Genomic DNA, 20,016 nt, shown 5'->3' on the forward strand with positions numbered 1-20,016 from the left:
TGGTGGGATCATTAGAAAAGGCGCCTAAATGCTTTTCAATCTGAGATAAATCAGTGAGAGAGAAGGGAACATGAACCGGACCACTCTCTCAGTCCTGGCCACTTCCCAGAGTGGACAAAGGAGAAGGGGGTTCTGCGATAGCATGTGCTTGCTAACCAGGGAGGCAAGTGCAGACTCAGGTTCCTCTAGCGAGGCAGGTAGATCAGGAGAAGAGGACATGGGGGGCTCCTGGTGGCCAGAAAAGGGAGAGAGGTGAGTAGGAGGGGAGACAAGGTGTTCTGGCAGGTCCAAAAAGGCAGACACCAGAGTGGGGATGGGGGGTGGGGTGGGTTTCAGAAGCAGGAGAAGAGGAATTTTTTTTAAGTCAAGAGGACTTGGGAAGGGGAGCAAGAAATACAGAGAAAGAGACGGGAGCTCAGAGAAAAGGTGGCCTGGATCTACAGAATCTCAGATTATTTGTGAGTTTACTGGCAGAAATTGTCGAGATTTCAGAGGATATTGAAATCAAAAGTGCGGCGATTAAAGTTGTTACTTCCTGGAGCTTTCTGACCCCTCCCTCCTCCCAGTCTCAGGGTGGCGACCATTGATTTGCGCTCTGCTTCCCTATCTGGGAGAGGTCTGTTAGAAGTTGCAAGTGTTGGCTCAGAGGAGGCTGAGCAGGGAGGGAGCCAGGAAGGGGAGAGAGAGAGAGACTCCTGAACGTCTGAAGGGGAGAGAGAGAGAGACTCCTGAACGTCTGAGGGGTCTGGCTCGGGGAGGGGATGGGTATTGGAGGCACAGTACTTCAGCCTTTGGGAGTTGAGGGGGTAGCGGAGGAGGTGATGGTGAGGGGTACCCACAATATGGAGGAGGTCTTACTGGGGACGCAGATAAGGAGTCAGGGGATCCAGAGAAAGACGGAAGGGGAGTACAGTCTGGGCCTGATTAAGAGAGTGTTTGGCTAAGAGGTCTTGAGCAGGGTGATAGGTAGTAGAGAGGGACAGGAGCGAAGACAGAAAAAGACCTGAACATATAGGACTTTTGATTATTTGTGAGTTTGTTGACAAAAATTGTTGAGGTTGCGGGGAACTTTAAAATCGAAAGTGCTATTTTCTGGCTAGTGCAACTCATTGTCCAATTGGTATTGAGCCCAAACTTGGTTACAGAAAAAGACCAGGCATATAGGGCCAGAGATCAGGAACCAAACCACATTCAGTAAGGTTGGCAGTAGGCACCCCAAAGGACTGTCCTTAGGGGGTTGGGACAGAAGACTTCCCATTGTGTCTCAAACTGCAGGGGGTACGGACAGAGGAGAAGGGCATCCCCTGGTTCTCATTCGCACCCATCAGTCAGGAGGTGGCCCGGTAACCCTGAGAGGCATCCCAGTCAGAGCTAGGGGCCCAGTGGGAGAGTCCTGGACTCTCCGGGACAGGAAGGTTCCCTGGAGCAGGCCTGCGGCTTTAACTGGCAGACAGGGACCTTGGATCAGAGAGAGACGTAATGTAAGCTGAGGAGGGGGAGGGGAGCCTGGCTTTATGGCCAGTAAAAATGGAGTTAGTTAGGCCTTTGTTCAGGGTGAGAGTAAGGGGAAGCAGGAAATTTTAGAGAAAGCACTGCGGGGCTGCAGATGCAAAACACACCAACAGGTAGAAAAGGCTCAGACATACCCTCTGCGTTCCAGTCCATGCAGGAGGTGCAGTGACTGCTCAGCCTAGTGCTAGGAGTCCTGTTATCAGAAGGAATCCCAGGAGGTAAACACAGAGACAAAAGGCTGGAGGCCACATGAGAGAAGGTAGACACAGAGAAAAGATGGACATGAGAAACTGGCCTTATCGTTGCACCCCTTCAGGAAAGGCAGTTATTTCCAGCTCCTTTTGGTACCGGGGTTGCTTTTCAGGGCTTTCAACTAGTTAGCCTTCCGCGGACCTATGTTCCCGTATGAGTTTGCTGGTCCTCAGTGTCCAGAGCGACAAACAAGACAAACGAGACAGAACGAACATACAGAGAGAGATACTGACCAGAAGTCACTCGTTCAGACAGGCTCCAGAGGTTCGAGAAGAGAGGAGGGGTGGGCTGTGTCCCAGCTGAAGCAGGGCAGGGACAGAATGGAGCCCACCTCTTCTGAGTTTCGGCACCAAATGTAAAGGCGGAACTGAGGAACAGGAAGGAAGACGGACATAACAGACAGGACAAGGGAGAGCAGAAACAGAAATAGCTTTGTTAGGGGATGGGGGAGCTTCCAGATGTGACCTAGGCCAATAGGTCAGGGAAGTTTTACTCAGCAGCTGGGGGCGAGGGTTTTTAAAGGGGTGATGAGGAATGTATGGCAATTATGGCAATCAGCATATAGGATCTGGAAACTCCGAGAATTGCTTGTCAACTCCTTGCAGCTTTCTTTGAACCCAGAACATCTGGTTTCACTGGTTATCTTATCTGGCGGTTATCGTATCTGGTGCCGGCTGCTGCTGACCTTTGGGATGTGCAGGGAAGCACTTGCAGGGTCCAGACCTACTTCAGCTTAGTCCAAACGGGGGGATGCCTAGTTCAGACCCGGCCCAAACAAGGACATCATAAAACACATTAACGTTTGTAGACTTCTTCCTAAGAGCAGGGAGAATTTAAGTGGAAAAGTAGCATGATAGTCTCTCCAGGTATCTGAGTGAAAATCTGGATAGAGGAGGCAAGAGAAGGTATAGGATGACTAGTTAGGTATCTAATGACTCAGTTTCAGAAGATTGATAGGGTAACCTTTAAAATCCCCAAGGAAGTTTTTATGTTTTTCCTCTTCATACCACAGCACTTCATTTGCCATCAAGTTATTTCTCGCTGTCAGGCGGGGAACATACTCTACATCCTTGATTACCGTGGATATTGCACAAAACCAAAATGCTATGGGCCTGCATAGTCTGCCCTCTGCCTGCCTCTGCAGCCCTCGCTCTTGTCACCCACCACATCCCACACATGTTGGCTTCTTTTAGTTACACATGGTACTGGGTTCACCTCGTGACCAACTCAACCCATTGCCATCAAGTTGATTCTGACTCAAAGAACCCCATGTAGGATTTTAGAGGCTGAGTTTGCTTTTTGGTTTTGCCCCATGGGGTTTCCAATGCTGCAAATCTTTACAGCAAACAGCAGCTTTTTCTTTCTCCCCATAGAATGGACTATATGCATTTGAATGGCTGACCTTTCAGTATGCAACTATTTAACTATGGTGCCACTTAGGGTCCCTTTTCCTTCCTAGTGTTTATTCGTTTGTATTTGTTGTATATGGATAACCTTGACAAGAATGGGAATTCCTGAACACTTCTTTGTGCTGATGTAGAACTGGTACATCAAGTAAGAGGCAGATGTGTCTAGAGAACAAGATTTTAGAATAAAAAAGGTGTATGTCAGGGTTTCATCCTTTCACCATATTTATTTAATCATTATGCTGAGTAAATGATCAGAGAAGCTGGATTATATGAAGATAATGCAGTGTGAGGATTGGAGGAAGGCTTATTACCAACCTGTGATATGCAGATGACACCACCTTGATTGGTGAGAGTGAGGAGGACATGAAATCCTTGAAGATGGAGGATTGCAGCCCTCCATAGGGATTACAATGTAACATAAAGAGAAACAAAATGGTTATAACTGGGCCAATAAGTAACATCATGATAAACAAGGATTTCATCTTGATTGGATCCAATCAATACCCATGGAACCAGCAGTCAGGAGATCAAACAATGCATTGCATTTGGTAAACCTACTGCACAAAACCTCTTTAAATTGTTGAAAACCAATGATATCAGTTTGAAAACAAGGATGACCCTGACCCAAGCCATGGTATTTTCAATTGCAGCCTATGGATGTCAAAGTTGGACACTGAATAAGGAAGACTGGGGAATTGATACATTTGAATGATGGTACTAGCAAAGACTATTGAAAGAGCCATGATCTGCCAAAGAACAAACAAATCTGTCTTGGAAGAAGTACAGCCAGAATGCTCCTTGGAGGCAAAGGTGGCAAGGCTTTCTCTCAAGTGCTTTAGCTATGGTATGAGGAGAGACAGTGTCTGGACAAGGACATCACGTTTGATGAAGTAGAGGGGCGGTGAAAAAGAAGAAGACCTTCAATAAGATGGTTTGATACAGCGACTGCAGCAATGGGCTCAAACATAACAATTGTGAGGTGGCATAGGACTGGGAAGTATTTCATTGTTGTGCACAGGGTCACTCTAAGTCAGAACTGACTAGACAGTGCCTAACAACGGCAACATAAAACGTTGCCTTTATTTGTTGACTACTTGTCAGGAAGTTTTTGATAGCAGATGAATGAAATTCAACTCAAATTGGTTTAAGCAAAAGCTAAAAAAAATCGGAGGAAGGAATGTACATGTACTGACTCACATAACTCAGTCAGGGTCAAGGTTAGCAAGCTGCCTAAATCCAAATAGCATCAGTCCTGATTTTAAGGAGTTAACTAATTCCCGAGTTAAGCAACACATTAGTATTGAGTGGGGGCATATCTGACCTCTTACATGGCAAGACCCAGTGTCTCAAACCATGGCACCAAAGACTTGGTCTTTCTCTTCATTTGTTTTTCATTTATATTAACTTTAGTCTATAGTTGGCTTCCTCACGGAGCCCTGAATGCATCGTGGTTACGAGTTGGGCTGCTAACTGCAAGGTCAGCAGTTCTAGACCACCAGTAGCTCCTCAGAAGAACGAGTCTTCTGAATCCATAAAGAGCTAAAATCTTGGAAACTCACGCAGTTCTACCCTGTCCTGTAGTTTGCCATGAATCATAATCAACTGAAATGCAGTGAGTTTTTGTTTATTTGTTTGTTTTGAGGCTTGCTCCATGTGGTAGAGCCCAATAGTTTCAGGCTCAGGGAAAGATTTTTTTTTTTTTAAGATTATTTTTATCACCAGATCTACAGAAAGTCTCAAAATTGATGCTCAAAAATAAAAGCAGAGTGCCATAGGAAGTTTATTTTATTTACTTTCTCAGGGAAAAGAAATCCAAGCCTAAGAACCAAAGACCTAGATGATGCCTTGCTAACACTACTGACAATTCTGATCAGAATCCTGACAATTGTGAATAGAACTTCTGTTGAGTTTTGTTCTGACTCAATAGAAGTTATTGGTTAGAATGGGAGAAAACCCTCGAATTTCACACAAAGACTAGATTTACTGGACTGATGGAGACTAGCACTCTGGAGAATATCGCCCTAAGATATCCTTTACAGCCACTCCTGGGGGTCACTTTGAAGGCAAGTAATAGATTGACTTATAAACCAAACAATAACACTCATGAAGAATGTACTTATTTAAGTAATCAGCTATGCAAAACCAAACAGTCAATATTTGCACAAAAACAAAGATGAGGAGGCAAGGAGGGTAGGGAAGCTGACCGGATGAAAATGGAACAGGATGGGTAGAATGGTGAAAGTTGTTAACCCATTACAGGGCTTACATCCAATGTCACTGATTAATGTGGGTATGAATCGTTGAATGGGAATCTAATTTGATTTGTAAACTTTCATTTGAGATACAATATAAATTTAAAGAGAGAAAGAAATCCAGAGGTAACTAGTCTGGCTGGCATGATGCTTTCTCAGAACCTGGAGCCAAGTTTCTTTCTAGGCTGGCCTTAATTCATAAATTCTGTTTTCTGACACAATATAGCTGCTCCAATTCCAACTACCAAACTATATTCAAGCCAAAGAGAGAAGTGCGTAAGGTAAATTCCCGCTCTTTAAGGCATTTCCCTGTAATATGAACACAACACACTTTTTTTTTTTTTTTACATCTCACTGCCGTTGAGTTGACTGCAACTCATAGTGACCCGATAGGACAGGGAAGAACTGCCTCTGGGTTTCTGAGACTGTAATCCTTTATGGGAGTAGCGAGCTTCCTCTTTCTTCCTCCAACTGGCAGGTAGTTTCGAATCGCTAACCTTAGAGTTGGCAAGCCCGACTCAACCACTGTGCCACCAGGGCTCCTCACTTAATTACATAGCCACACCTAAGTACACACGTGACTGTGCACAGACAAAAGCAGGTATTCTGCTACTTCATGATGAAAGCGAATGGCTATGGGAGGACACTGAACTCTTCTGTCAGGCACAGATAACTACCCTGTTTCCCCCAAAATAAGACAGTGTCTCATATTAATTTTTGCTCCCAAAGATGCGCTAGGTCTTACTTTCAGGGGATGTGTTATTTTTCCATGAAGAAGAATACGGTACACATTTATTGTTTATTGTTTTATTAAAAGAGACCTCACACATCCTGTCTGCTCTAGCTGCACTGTGGCCAACAGTGAGCTGCACAGTGGCACGCGCCACTATGGTCCAGAGTCCAGAGTTACAGTAGCTTTGGGGGGCCTTATTTTCGGGGAGGTTTTATTTTCGGGGGATGCCTTATATTTCAGTGAGAGGCAAAACTGTAAGTAGGTCTTATTTCAGGGGGATGTCTTACTTTTGGAGAAAGAGGGTAGTGGATTCAGGGGAAGAGTTGCCACCCCACAGAAAATGGGATCCTGTTAACAAAAGAAGAGAGAATGGCTATTGGACCTTGAAAGTTAAGCTTCATGCATCAGCTGGGTTTCAAGAGCAAAAATTTCAAGACAGATTGTCTTAAACTTTAGAAGTGGTTGAACTCAAGTGTAAAAGGGATCCATTCAATTATGTAGCTGAAAAGTCCTGAGACAGAGTGAATTTCCATAGTAGTTGCTGGCAGCGAAGTCTAACTTTTTGGGTAAACTCCCTCCACTTCTGGCTTCCTCCATCCTGGCACACGGTGGCAGCTATTCTATGCTTCCTATCTGCATATGACATCACACCAGAAGGAGAAATCAGGACTGTGTCATGCAACTCCCTTTATTGTTATAAACCAGTTAGGCCTAACCGTCATCCCCCTTACTAGCCATGTGAGTTTACGAAAGTTACTCAACCTGTCTGTCCATGCTGGTGCAATGGTTAAGCCCTTATCTGTGAACTAAAAGGCTCGCTGCTTGGAGCTCACCTTGCAGAGCTGAGGGAGAAAAGACGTGGAGATCTGCTCTCATAAAGGTAGCCACCTAGAAAAGTCTATGGACTTTTTGTTTGTTTGTTTGTTTGTTTTTGTACTCTCTCATAAAGGGTTGCTATGAGTCAGAATTGACTCAATGGCACTCCACAACAATAATAACAACAACAACACGCAACCTCTCTATTTCTTGGTTTCTCCATCTGTGTAACAATAAACCCCAAACTAAACTCAGTGCCAACGAGTCCATTCCAACTCACAGCGACCCTATATACAGGTACTTAGGGTTTCCGAGACCGTACATCTTTATGGTAGGTAGATAGCTTCATCTTTCTCTTGGGGAGTGGCTAGTGGGTTTGAACTGCTGACCTTGCAGTTAACAGTCCAATGCCTAACCCACATATCCACTAGGGCTCCTTTTGTGTGATAATATGTGCTAAGAAAGAAACCCCACAACTCACTTTTCTGCCATCAACGCAAATCTCTTTGTTATCAATTTAGTTCCCCTCCTGTCCTGACACCAGGTATACACACAGTACTTCATCCTCTGACCTTCATCTCCTGGAGCCAGGCCAGCTTTCACAAGTTAAGGAACACAATCATCTAGATACCACTTGCAAGCTTGGGAATCCCTAGGACAGTCTCACTTCTGACCTGCTGGCTACAAACTCAGTTTCCCCTAGTCCCTCAGGTTGCCAGCCATAAGCTCAAGGTTTCCAAGGCCCCCTCGATTGCTGACCCATTGGCTCCCACTACTCCCTTCAAAAGCAAACTCAAACTCACTGACCTATATTGACCCAATAGGACAGGGTAGGACTGCCTCTGTGGGTTCCAGAGACCATAACCCGCTATGGGACTAGAAAACCTCATCTATCTTCCACAAAGCATCTGGTGGTTTCAACTGTTGACCTTGCAGTTGGAAGCCCGACTCCTAACCTCTATACCACTATTTCCTAGGTTTGGGAATTCACTGAAATGAGTGACAGAACTCATGGATAGCTCTATACCTAGGATTATAAGTTTATTGGAGCAAAAAGTCTGCAAAAGAAGAGAGAAAGGGGGCCAGGTATGTGAGAGCTGCCCACCAGGGCTCACTGTCCCCCAAAAGGGTGTATTCCCCTCCCCCTCCCATGGTGCATCTGAATAATGGTGCTGAGGACGAATATTGAAAAACCAGGGCTTGTCTGACAAACAAACAAATCTGTCTTGGAAGAGCACAGTCAGAATGCTCCTTAATGCAAGACTCGTATACTTTGTGCATGTTGTCAGGAGAGACCAGTCCCTGGAGAAGGACGTTATGCTTAGTAAAGCAGAGGAGCAGCAACAAAGAGAAAGATTTTCTGCTCTCAATGTAACTCAGAGCCTCAGAGACCCAGACTTGTCTTAGAGGGCCACCACGAGTGAGAATTGACTCACAGCAGTCGGGTTGCTTTGGTTTCCTTTGCTCCTTCAGGATTTTGCATTTTCCTGGAACTTCCCCTCTCTTCACAAGATTGGACTAAAGTTACTATGATTCCTTCAGGCCTCATTTCCTTTTCAATTCAGAGATACCCAAGGCAACCTTCCTGCTGGCTGCTTAGGGCCTGGAGCGGCCTGGCTTCTGTCTCCCACTCAGTAGATCCATCTCACACCAAGCTGCTACCCTTAGACGGGTCCTGTGCACTTGAAAACATGGCTCCTGTAGAGAGAAAACTGAGAACCACAACTAGAGTGTCTGTTGATTCGGGGTGGACTTACCACAATGTGGAATAGCAGCAAAGGAAGGGTCTTCTCGTCGGCCTTTCTTGAAGGAGTGTCCCCAGCTTAGTGACTGCTTCATTCAACTTTCAAATCCAAACGTAGCAGCAATGAAAGAAGATATTTTATGCCATTTCAGTCTCATAACCATTACACATGATTTCTTAGCTGTTTTGGGAGATGTGAAGTTTGTCTGTGTTGGTGGAAACCCCTCCCACATGAAAGCCTTCAACAGCTATGTGAAAAACTAGGCATGGAACCTCTCAATATCTTTGCCGGAACTGACTGCTTTGCCATCTATAAAGCAGGGCCAGTGCTGTGCGTCAACCATGGTATGGGCACACCTCCCATTGGAAGCATGCAGTATGAGCTCACCAAGCTACTGTACCATGCCAGGAGCTTCCAAGTCACCATCAGCACATCAGGTCTGGAGCCTGGCTCTGTGGTTATCACCCAACAAATGGTGCGTGCCTGCTTCAAGCCTGAGTTTGAGCAGATTGCCCTGGGGAAGTGAGTTGTTCAAAGCACACACCTCAATAACCAGCTAGTTCAGGAGCTGATGCAGTAGTCCCAACAGCTAGACAAACTCCCCGTGGTTGTGGGGAACACCATGTACACCTTGGATTTCTCTGAAGGGCAAGGCCATTTGCAGGGTGCTCCTGTTCGTATACCGAAAAGGCCAAGCAACAGTGCTTGAGGGCAGCCTGCGCCGTTGGCATCCGGAGCATTGAGGTGGAGTCCTCAGTCTTTGCTGCCATGTGTGGTGCTTGTGACCTCTGAGCGGCTGTGGTGTGTGCCACCCTTCTCAACTGGTTAGATGGAGACCAGATCAATAGCACCGTGACCACAAAGGGTGGTGGGGTATTTCATAAAGAAATGTGTCGGGAAAGCATGATGTCCTCATACATGTGATTCTCAGGACACAAGCTACTGTGCAAGTAAAACAATTGCCCCACTAAAAGGAGTTACAGTCTCCAAAACCCATAGGGGGCAGTTCTAATCTGCCCTAGAGGGTCACTATGAGTTGGAATCGACTCAATGGCAGTGAGTTTGGAGCGCCCGGTTTATATTGGGCTATCAGCAGCCTAGTGGAATAGTGGTTGTGCTAAAGGAAAGGTCAGCAGTTTGAATCCACTAGCCACTCCAAAGAAGAGGAGGTCTTTTGCTCCCATAATACAGTTAAAGTCTCAGAAACCCAATGGGGCAATTCTGCTCTGTCCTATGAGGCTGTTATGATTGAAAATGATCTGATGGAAGTGAGTATATATGGTCACTCTATGGCAGTGGGTTTGATTATTTGTTGTTGATTTTTTTAAAGCTAGTTTTGTGGTGGGCTAATCGTGAAGCTGCTATCTGCCAGTTTGGCAGTTCAGACTCACAACTGCTCTTTGGGATAAAGATGAAATTTTCTGCTCCCATAAAGACTTACTGTCCCAGGAGTCCTATGGAACCCGTCCACTCTGTTCACCCTGTTCCACTCTGTCCTACAGAGTCACCACCAGCCAGAATCTACTCCACAGCAGTAAATTTCGCTTTGGTTTCTATCTGGTTTAGGACTCCAAGTGGCACAGTGGTTAAGAGCTCAGCTGCTAACTGAAGGGTTAGTGGTTTGAACCCACTAGCTGCTCTGTGGGTGAAAGATTATGGAAGTCTGCTCCCCAAAAGATTATATCCCTAGAAACCCCATGAGGCAGTTCTGCTCTTTCCCGGATTATGAGCTGGGATCAACTGAACAGCAATGCACTGGCATCTGCATTGACATCTGATTTGGAGCTCCTGGGTGGTGTAAATGGTTAATGCTCTTAGATAATTGAAAGATTGGAGGATCAAGTCTACCCAGATAAGCATTGGAAGAAAGGCCTGGAGATCTACTTCCAAAAATGGAAAATCACCCCTTGTAGCACCTATGGAGTTCAGTTCTACTTTGATAGACAGAGGATTACCAGAAGACAAAATTGACTTGATGGTAACTTGTATTTGATTTGATTTAATTGGTAACTTGTATCTGGAAACTAGTGCAGAGGCAGTTTTTCTACTCAAGGTCCAGGTTGACACTTGATAGAGAAGAGCTGAATCTTTACATCATAGTAATATGGGTATTCACGGCATTATGGGAACCCACGAAGAGTATAGGAGGAAAGCAGGGCATCAAGTAACATCCAACTTTAAAGAGTGATACAGAAATGGAGAGATTAGTAGGACCAATGTCAAGTCAGCTTGTACATATTTTTCTTTGAAATAGGGCAGCAGAAACACAGTAAGTGTATTTTGGGACATTTTGTCTATGCCAATGGAGTTTTAAAATACATACTTAGAGTAGTTATGAATAGAACATTGGAAAATCATAAAATCTCATAAAGTAATGGAGATAGGGGTTGTGTTAGTCCAGGTGGATTAGAGAAGCAAATTCATAGACACTCAGGTGTATAAGAAAGAGCTTTATATAAAAGAGTAATTGTATATTAAGAAAACATAGCCTAGTCCAGATCAAGTCCATAAGTCCAATATTAGCCCATGTGTACAATACCAGTCTGTAAATTCCTCTTCAGACTCACAAAATACATGCAATGACACCAAATGCAGAAAGATCACAGGCCAGTGGGTGGAAAGCCTTGTGAGTCCAGTGGCAGTGTAAGCATCTCAGCACTGGCGTGATTCACCACGTGGCTCCTCCAGCTCCAGGGCTTTGGCTGCGTCAGTGTAGTTCCTTCAGGAATGTCTGGCAGGGTGAGTTTATGTCTCCTGCCTCCAGTGAGCTATTTATCTCCTTAGCACCTCCAAATGAGGTCATTAAGCTGCGACCTGATTGACAGGCTAGACTCCACCCCTTCGTTATGTAACTGCCACAGGAGTATATATTAGTGGCGATTGTTTTCATCTTCATCATCATCATCACTGTCTGAATTCTGTTGCTTAATGCAAACAGAATTGAGTCTGAAAATGGTTCTTGGTCTCGGGAAGATGTAGAAAGTATATTTTTGACACTTTTGTTCCCCAAAGACACAGACGAAAGTGAAGCAATTATAGAGACAGAACCAGATCTATTACAAAACTACACCCCTAAGTCTAATAGTCTTATGTGAAGGTCGCAAAACCTTTTCTTTGATTTATCTCCTCAGAACCTTGTACTGTGCAAACTACTCCCAGAGGAATAATAACAATAGCATAAAAGCCAGTGTAGAAGCAAATAACATTTTAGGCCAAGTCACACTTCCAGTTAGTTATCTACCCCTCAAGAAAGGGTTCCTGAAAATTCTACCTCTAGCCACAGTATCGTGGAACTGGTCAACACATTTGACTTCCTTAGACCGCTAACATTTGCATTCTGGCTTATAGTGAGTGACTGGGTGTTTCCCTAGGAACAGTGGGTGGGAACTTGACATTATTGTAACTAAGGGACCCAGGCTATGGTTTTACAAAACAAACACACCCTTAAGGTTACTGTTCATTCTGTGGTCTGATGAAGCGGAGCTGTAACAGATAGGGCTCTTCTGGCCAGGAAAAATATGGGACTCTGTCTTTAGAATCTACTGAAATAGAGTACAGGTGTGTGCTGTGTTTTGTGAGAGCGAGGTTGGATATAAACAAATTACTTTTTCACTCACTGATCCAGAATGTAGGAGCCCTAGAGGTGTAGTGGTTACACGTTGGGCTGCGATCTGCATGGTCAGCAGTTCGAAACCATCAGGATCTCCACAGGGAGAGATTGGGCTTTCTGCTCCCGAAAACAGTTACAGTCTTAGAAACCCACAGGGGGTTGCTCAATAGCAATGAGTTTAGTTTGGTTGGATCCAGAAGGTAGACCTTGAGCGCTAGGTAGACTATGATTTCAAAGAATGGCACTCTGGGTAGCCCATTGACTAGGAAGCCAGTGACTTAGAAAGTTTGCAGCAGCATCTCCAGCTAGCTCTCAATAAGAGCAGAAGCTGATTTTTACTTGGCATCCCTTAACCTTCACCTTGCCCTATTTGCTCAGCTTTGGATTCTAACTTGAGAAAGTTCTTTAACCATAGTATGGAGTACAAATTATTTTACACGACTCCCTAAGTTGCAAAACTCTCTGCTTTCATTTGTTACCCCTCCTCTCTTTAGTATTAGTTTACAGTCATATCTGAACCTTTGCACTTTTTATCCTCCCTGACTGGAACTTTCTCCATATTACCTTTTCATCTAAAAATTCCTGCTTAACATTCAGGCTTCCACCTATTCAGCACGGCCACTGGAAAGCCTTTCCACCTCCACACCTCAGCCCAGGTGAAGTAATTTAGATGATCAGGGAGTACAGTACACCTCCTGCATCCATGTTGGTCACACACTGGGCACAGTCAGCAGCAAATAGATAATATCTGAATGAGTTGATGACATTTGCTTATCCTCCACAAATGCCCAGTTATAAAGAGTTCCTTTGACTAGGGATGTAGCAGCCGAAGCGATGCTTCGGGTGACCTTGGACTGGGTGGCTCAGATTTGCTTATCCTCCACAAATGCCCAGTTATAAAGAGTTCCTTTGATTAGGGATGTAGCAGCCGAAGCGATGCTTCGGGTGACCTTGGACTGGGTGGCTCAGATTAAAGAATCTGATCAAGGAATCTGTCCTGTTCACAGGACAAGAGTAAATACTTGTTAGATAATAAGAAAAATAAATAACAGTAAACTGGTTTAGCTAACATAAAACAAATTATGGTAAACTGCTTACATTGAGCCCAAATAGGATGGATGCTTGGTACTGCTCACCTTCCAGGATATAACCTGAGGATTTGATCTGCATTTCTCAAGGGACGCACCTTAAGTCTATCACACAGAGCTACTACTAGTATAAGTCTCATGTGGTTTAGAACTTGATGGCTACACGGAGGCCAGGGCTGGGGGCGGGAACAGCGGAGGAGAGGCATAGGTTACTGAGGTGGGAAGGAGGAAGGATGAGGCGACAGAAACAGGACCACATATATGGAGGGCTTAATAGGATATTGTTGTTGATTTCATTCCTGGAGATGGGCTGTGTGAGTATATGTAGTATGTTTCTTTAAAAAAAAAAAAAGCAAAACAAAAAATCCCTCCAGATTTCTTATCCCTGAAATTTAAAATAGTGGTCTGAGTGGCTAAAAAAAAGGAGGAGGAAAGGTAAAATTGAAATGGACTTGGAGTGTTTAATGACAGACACGTTCATCTTAAACACGCAAACAAACAAACAAACAAAAAATTTAAGCTTTCTGACAGTCCCTGAAGGATACTCCACAAGAGCAATTAGTGTGCTAACATAACTGTCACTACCAAGTTTACCTCTGTTTGACGAAGAATCATAACTCAATATTGGACTGTGAGCATGGTGGCTGCAATAGGCATCTGGAAGCAGAAAGAAGACAAGACTCTGTATGAAACCTACTGTGTTAGACAGGGTTCTCTAGAGAGATAAAACCAAATTCTTGATAATATAGTATATTTATTTATAAAGGTAATTAATATATAACAAGAAATGAAATGTTAAATCATAAAGATAATTAGATATATAACGAGAAATGAAATGTTAAATCATATACAGATAAATATACAATCTTAAATCATATACAGATAAATATACAATCATATACAGATAAATATACAAGAAATAAACAGTTAAATTAGAAGCACTATAAATGGCTTAGTGCAACTCACGTGTCCGTGAGAGAAAGTTGAGAGACTAGCAGTCCTTCCAGTCTCTATCTGATGCCAGATCTTCCTCTATTTGTAGAGAGAGCTAGGTTATGTCAGCACAGCAGCCAATCACAAGGCAGGTCACCAATTGCCAGTCCCCAGCTCCAGAGAAGTCTTAAAGGGACCTCAACTTACAGCAACACAGTCCACAGGCTAGGCGTCCCACAGGCTCTGTAGCCTTTAAATTAAAGCACAGAACAAGCAAGGCAGCCGCACACTGGTCCGATGATCACAGAGCGAGAGACAAGAAAGGCAAGGCTCACCAAGCCATCCATCTCTCCGCCCCTCAGTCAATCCCACCTGCGTTTATCAGCCAGGCTGGCACAATAAACTGTCTCACCTACCTAGTAGCACATGGGACAGGCTTTGCAAAGCCAGTTCATTGTCAGAGAATAATGCCAGTGGAAGAGTCATACTGGAGCCACAGTTATCAGGGTCAGAGTTCAGCCAACAACTGGAAAAGGAGTTTCCACTCAGAAGTATTGGGAGCTAGAAGGTTTGCTCACAGCTGAGTCCAGCAAGAAAGAGTCAGGATGACAAGGCTCTCATCATTAGGACTGAGTTGAGGACCGGGCTGGCATAAGACATGTTGAACGTGCCAGTACGGGTAGATGGAAAAAAATACAGAAATTGAATTGGGGCTAGGGAACTGACTGACCCTGCTACAGCCCTGGCCTCCTCAGAGAGTGCTCAGTAGCAAAACATGATCAGCATATGGAGGAAGGACCTAAAGATAGAGTGGGGGACACAGACACAATTGCCGAGAGCTTCTTCGGGACTCAGAGGGAAAATAAATAAAGTAGAGCAGGTCCTTGGGCAGTATGGCTTTACAGTAGACTTTCAGAGTGGAACATAGTGGATTCCATTCAGAGGACCAATGGCATGAGCAATTAGGAGGGGTGGAAGCAGTTCTGGAATTTGGGATAGTCACCTTGGCGGAGGTAGATGCATCTAGAATGATTCATCACAACCAACCGGAGGGAAGTTGACTTTCAAGCTGAGTGTCCAAGGAAACATTTGGGAGCTGTTATATGGGAATGACATTGATAAGTGTGTGAGAAGGAAATATTGAAGCACAGAGTCTGGAACGGGACAGGCTATAAAGATAAGCAAGGAGTGAAGACTGTGAAAGCACAGTTTGCTTCCCAGGCTGCGTAAAAAGGGAAGGATGAGAAGGTGTTCGGGAGTCTCTAGCATCTGGCCTGCCAGAAGAACAAACAAATCCGTGTCAGAAGTACAGCCAGAATGCTCCTTAGAAGCAGGGAGGGCGAGACTTTGTTTCAAGTACTTTGGACAGGTTCTCAGGAGAGAAGAGTCGCTGGAAAAGGACACTTTACTTGGTAAAGTAGAGGGGGAGCAAAACAAGAGGAAGACGCTTCCTGAGACGGACTGATGCAGTGGCTCCGATACTAGGCTCACACATAAGAACAGTTGTGAAGCCGATGCAGAACTGGCAGTGTTTGGTTCTCTGAAACAGCACCCAACAGCAACCGCATCCGGCCGACAAGGATTTGGGAGCAGAGCTCAGAGACAGGGGTAGGAGCGGCCTAGATCTAGTTAGAGAGGGAAATAAGCATTTTCTGTTCTGTTTGGGGGCCTACTTGAGAAGAGATCTGACTCCTCCTCCCACCACAGTAGAGCTGGCTCCTAAGACTTCAAGTGGATCTCATAGGTCTATAACTCACAAGAAGTGACCTGCCTGGCATCCGTCTGGATGATGATGTAGAACTCAAGACCAGACTTCTTCACTTAGGATGTGAGTCAGGATAATGACTTTACTAACAAGCAATTCTCTCACCGTTGCTGAAGTAACCCATCAGCCATAAAGACAGATATTGCTGGACCTAGGCTAATGCTTCCTAAAAGTCCTTGGTCATCTCTCTGTCAACATGTCTTGCTGAGTGGAGACTAACTTAACAGGAAGCGATTGTAGTCGAGACCTATAGCAGTCAAACAAGTGACTAGGATCCACATTTGTGATGCCACCTTTTCTTCAAAAAGCTGAAATAAAAGGATCATTATTCTCAAATTTAGTAGGCATGAAGATCATCTGTAGAATTTGTTTAAAATGCTGATTCTTGTGGTTCACATGAAACCTATAAATCTGAATTACTGTCATTTTAAAACAAGTTTACTAGGTAGTTCTGTTGCCTGAGATCTGTGGACTATACGAAACAATAATTTAGAGGCCCACTTTCCTGTAGCAAGTGAAGATAGATTTTTATATCATAGGTAGAATTGGTGAAATTCCCCAATTAGACTTATTCTGGTCAACATGTGGTTACAATGGAATTTGTGAGAAACGAAGCTAATGAGACTGTGTGATGATAAAAATGTGATAAGATAGACAGATGTCGAGTCTGGATAATTTCTGGACTCATCAGCAGACTGGGGTTGAAGCTGAGAAATTACTGATGATGTCAGAACACTTCTGGTTGGTTGGATGAGCATCTACAAAAGGCATGGACAGCCAGTCAGAATCATGGGCAGAGATTATGTAACAGGAAGGACTGAGAGTAAAGTTGCAGCCAAGGTCATTAACACCCAGGATTTCATTTCCAGCTGCCTTGGTGTGCTGACGGGAGTCTGCTACTGGCAGTGGCCTCGTGTCTGAGGTGAAGCTGGTCTCCTTCATTTGTCCTACTCCTAGAGAGACTATGAAGCTATCGAGAGATCCATTCCCTTAGAACGAATCCTCTCCTCCCAAATTACCAACGATGTCCTCATCTGCAAAAAGGGCGTGGAGGTATTGTCTGACCTCTGACTTCACAAGGTGGAAGGAGAATCAAACTGCATAATAGCACAAAGCCTGTTTCTATGTAGCAGAGGTCAGATATACCTCCACCATCTTTCCTCCTTTGCCAATTGTGACCCCAACTTCCCCTCCCACTGAACTCTACTCAACTCATTGCCATTGAGTCAAATCCAAGTTATAATCGACCTATAAATAGATCTGCCCCTGTGGGTTTCTGGGGCTACAGATCTTTATGAGAGCAGAAAGGGAGCAGCTAGTGCATTTGAAGTGCTGCTCTTGTGGTTAGCAACCCAACTTATAACCCACTATGCCACCAGGGTTCCTGAGCTTGAAATTCATTGCAATGGTCACACAGAACTCCAGACCATACTCAACAATCATGGGGTTTATTAGCAAAGTTAATGTGTTATTCAGAATCAGAAATTCTCAGGACGCAGTTCTTCCAGTCACGAGAGCCTCTTCTCCGCTGTGGCCTCTCAGTCACACGGCCTTTTAAGCCTCTGCCCTCCTCAGGTAATATAAAATTCTTTATTGCTTTTGATAAATGCCAAAAAGGCATCCTACTGTGTTAGGCACTCAGCTCTAACCTCATAGATCAGCAAACCTAGTTCCCTCCAAGTTAAGTGCTTAGAAGTACTCTACTCTGTAAGCTTCCTCTCTGAAGACAATCAGCTTTATCAGCTTCATGGGCCAGGGAAGCCCAGGCTCTGACTCATACTCTACCTCTTGGCTCTGCTGTTGCTACTCCTCTGCCACTTCTGTGGTGTCACCGTTTTATGCCCCTGGGTCCAGTAGGTTCAATGCACAGGATCTTGGCGTACAAAGGACAAGCTCCACTCCTGGCTCTTCTTTATTGATGGCAGTGAGATCCTTCCACTTCCTGCTTCTGAGATGACTCTTTTTTTTATTCCCCCCGCCCCATCAAGATTACAAATTTACCAACTACCTCCTTAGAGTTACATGTTTTTACATTCACAATTAACCATGATAATAATCATGAAACAACGATGAGAAATACAACTTTCCTCTAGCTCCTAAATGTTTCCTCCCCGCTCCCACTACCATGACTCGAATTCAACCTTGCAAGTCTGGCTAGACCAGAGGATGTACACTGGTACAGATAGGAACTGAAAATCCAGGGAATCCAGGGCGGATGAGCCCTACAGGACCAGTGGTGTGAGTGGCGATACTGGGAGGGTAGAGGGAGAGTAGGTAGGAAAGAGGGAACCGATTACAAGGAACTGTGTGTGACCTCCTCCCTGGGGGACAGACAACTGAAAAGTGGGTGAAGGGAGACGTCGGACAGGGCAAGATATGACAAAATACCAATTTATAAACGATCAAGGGCTCATGAGGGAGGGGGAAGCGGGGAGGGAGGGAAAAATGAGGACCTAATATCGGGGGTTTAAGTGGAGAGAAAATGTTTTGAGAATGATGTACAAATGCGCTTTACACAATTGATGTGTGTATGGATTGGGATAACAGTTGTATGAGCCGCTAATAAAATGTTAAAAAAAAAAAAAAGAAAGAAAACAAGAGGCCCGAGAAACAAACAAAAAATAATAATCATCATCACTAGCAACTGAATCATATCATCATCTTCCTCTACCTTCTCTTACCCAAACCCACCAGAAAAGAGGAAATACATCCAATCTGCATGAGCTTATTCAGTCAGTTGGTGGAAGTGACGAAGACTCTGGCTGAAGAAGCATGTCAGTTGTGTTACTGCACCACCTCGAAGACTGGTTGAAGAAGTATGTCAATTGTGTTACTGCACCACCTCGTCTTTCCAAGAAACTCACGCTTCTATTCCAGCAGGGCTGCCCAATCTTTGGCTGGGCTGATGGCAGGGAAATTACCAATGAATGGAAGTGGTTTCTTAATAGGTTCAGAATTATTCTCATCTGTTACTCATCAAGAATTGAGTTAAGGCTCTCACGTTAACAACTTTAGGAAAGAAGATAACAAATGAAAGAAACAGATTTTTAGTTTGTCACAAACAAGAGATTCTAGTTTGTGATAAGAGGGAGACTGTACTAAGAAGAAAGTTATTAAAATTTGGTGACCAACTTGCTGCTCCCCTCATCTTGTATTGTTCAGGGGAGTAAAGAGAGACTAGATCAAAAACACAAGGAGAAAATTTCCCTTTCAAAATAATTCTGCCCCGCAGATCACCATAATTTTAAGATCCTGTTGGGTTCATTGTTTCCTTTTGAAAATACCATTGCCCCAAATAAGTATTCTTTCCTGAACTATACTATTGTAATCAGGTTACGCTCTTCCTAAAGTCTCTAAGAGAGCAGCTACACTGAGGGACTGTGAATTCTTGTTAAGAGGCAGAATTGGAGATGGTGTATTTGAGCGAAGGTTTTTGTACATTCAGCCTTGCAGACTACCACACTCCTGGAGAGAAAGAAGCAAAAAGAGCCACATCAGACCTTCTTCCAGTTCCCTGCAGCTTCTTCCCTTCCATTTCTATTACTTTGTAACTGGGCCAAAGCCACTGATGCCATCTTATTCTATCTGTATTCTGAGAAGCTGGATGATGTGAAGAACTTGGATCGGAGGAAGACTTGTTAACAGTCCTCAATATGCCAGTGACACAACATTGGACATATTATGAGTTGGACCCGGTTCTTGAAGAAGGAGAACATGCTTGGGAAAGTGGACAGTCAGCAAAAGATAGCAAAACCTACAATGAGGTGGATTAACGCACAGTGGCTACAACAGTGAGCTCAAACATAGCAAAGATTGCGAGGCTGGTGGAGGACTGGGCAGTGCTTTGTTGTGTTGTCTGTAGGATCACTGAGACTTGAAACTGACACAATGGCACCTAGCG

General features: G+C 44.3%; 1 protein-coding gene and 1 pseudogene across 1 annotated transcript in view; both read left to right on the plus strand.

Moving 5' to 3' along the window:
- Positions 1-9,626, plus strand: part of LOC101657109 — a 21,265-nt pseudogene extending 11,639 nt beyond the window's left edge.
- The window catches only part of FEM1C (fem-1 homolog C), a 97,594-nt gene that overhangs the window by 41,430 nt on the left and 36,148 nt on the right, over positions 1-20,016 (plus strand). The gene's annotated exons all lie outside the window — the stretch shown is intronic.

This window comes from Echinops telfairi, unplaced genomic scaffold (assembly GCF_000313985.2).
Source record: "Echinops telfairi isolate 266 unplaced genomic scaffold, ASM31398v2 ScPeMD7_7469;HRSCAF=8507_1, whole genome shotgun sequence".
Taxonomy (NCBI): domain Eukaryota; kingdom Metazoa; phylum Chordata; class Mammalia; order Afrosoricida; family Tenrecidae; genus Echinops; species Echinops telfairi.